This window comes from Sparus aurata, chromosome 19 (genome assembly GCF_900880675.1).
Source record: "Sparus aurata chromosome 19, fSpaAur1.1, whole genome shotgun sequence".
NCBI lineage: Eukaryota > Metazoa > Chordata > Actinopteri > Spariformes > Sparidae > Sparus > Sparus aurata.
In genome coordinates this window covers 29,755,211-29,757,254 of record NC_044205.1, presented here as the reverse complement: position 1 = coordinate 29,757,254, position 2,044 = coordinate 29,755,211, and positions in this window count along the sequence as shown.

Below are 2,044 nucleotides of genomic sequence, written 5' to 3'. Positions count from 1 at the left end.
CCTCATCTGGATTCACATCTTTAAATCCACACTTTTTTACTTTTAATTTGCTCCCTGCTGTTGGTCTCAATTCATCCCTGATAAAACATCACTCTGAGTCCGTTTCTCTCCCTCCTCTGCTGCCTTCATCTGTCTCAGTTCGCCCTAATTATATTTGCTATGAATATATTTATGACCGCATTATTAGAGACTGTGCGGCGGTTGTGGTTTTAAGCTGCAGGATCGTGATTAAGTGTAATGATTACACAGACAGTCGTGACAGAAAACACCACATGTAATTAGACAGGGTGACGGCAGGTTGAATCTGATGTGTGTTCAAATGTAACTTAGAAACAGATCCTCCCAATAAATCAGATCATGTAAAGAAAAGAAAACAAAGAAAGCTGTCAGTGCATCCAGGAGTGAGTATACTGTGGAGAAGAAATGACATTTTTCTTATTCATCTTAAGCCACATCAAGAAAATAACCCTTAAAACTGAAACTAATTCTTCTTTTTGAATCAGGAACATCTTTGTTGGACTTCAAACTGCAGCAAACTCGTTTTTAGAGGCTCTTAAAGCGAATCAATCCCCAAGAGCCCGAGTTCAAATGTTTAACTTTACAGCAGAAATAAACATGTTTACAGCCTTCATTGTCTCCACAGGTCAGGACAACTGTTCTGAATCAAACTCAGTCGTTTAAACTATATCAAGGCTTAAAGTTACGCTTTATAAAGAGCACAGCAACAAGCTGTCTGCTGGGCTTCACCTCAGCTAGGTCCAGTCAATGATCTTCACCTCTAGGTTTAGTTTATGGAGAATTCTTCATACAAATATCAGACAAATATTACGTGTTTGTGTGGGGTTAACTGGACTGACAGACGGGAGGGGAGGGACAGACGCAGGTGTTTTCATTTAACATAAAGTTTGATTTATCTTCACTGTCACGTCTCAACCTCTCTGCAGCAACAACATCCACAGTGACGTTCTGTAGCTCTTTATCTGACTGCTGATTGGAGGGAAATGTTCTTCACTTCATGACCGTCCAGAGAAGAGATGGAAAAGAAGAGACGCTGCAGCAGAACAGAGAGAAACTGAGTCTGTGGTGAGTGCTGACTGCAGTCAGAGACACACAAATACAAACCAACACTGTTGGTGTCTGCGCGTCAGTCCTTCCAGAAAAACGCTGAGTTTTTTTGTGATTGTTGCGGGCAAAACTCCTTGATTATGTGGCATGTTTTCTTAAGAAATGCGATGGAATATGTGGGATATTTATGCAACTTATGCGATGAAATTGCGGGAACTTGCAAAAATCGCGGGAACTTGCAAAAACTGCGGTTTGATGAAAAAGAGAAAAAGACAGGATTCCCCCAACACCCTGTTCTCACTGGGCTACTACCTTAATGTAAAGAGTCATTTCTTATTACTTCCTATGATAAGCAGCACACTACATCACAGAAAGTGCTGCGAATATTTAAGTTCTTGTTTTATTTCAGACCTTAATAAACACATGGCTCAAACTTACAAAACATTGATGAGTCAAACAAGTTCTGTAGCTTTACAAAAGGAATAAGCTACAACTTCTGTAAAAATGAATAAATAAGATATAAAAAAAAATAAAATGTGTACAGAGATAGCTATACAGCTATACAGAACAGACATCTTCTGTTGAAATTTGTGCTTCCAATGCACAAAGTACATCTCTTACTGTACCATACATTTACTAATATACTTACAACTGTAAGGTTTTTGAAACTAGTATGATTTTTTGTTGGCAAATGAGACTAATTTGCGGGCTTCATCGCGGGGTTTGCAGCTTTTCGACGATGTTAACGTCGCGTAATTACGTCACTTCATAATGTTCCCATGGCAACAGGGGAAAATGGCTGCTCTTGTGTGAAGTAAACGCAACATTTTTCAACTTTCTGCTGAGATATATGTGTCTTTTTTGCAATGAAAATATGGGGATTATGAAATCATGCAAGCCCCGCATATTTTGCGTGGCAATCGGCAATTTATGCAGCGAAAGTGCGGCGTATTTGAAAAAAAGCAGCCCCCGCATAAAT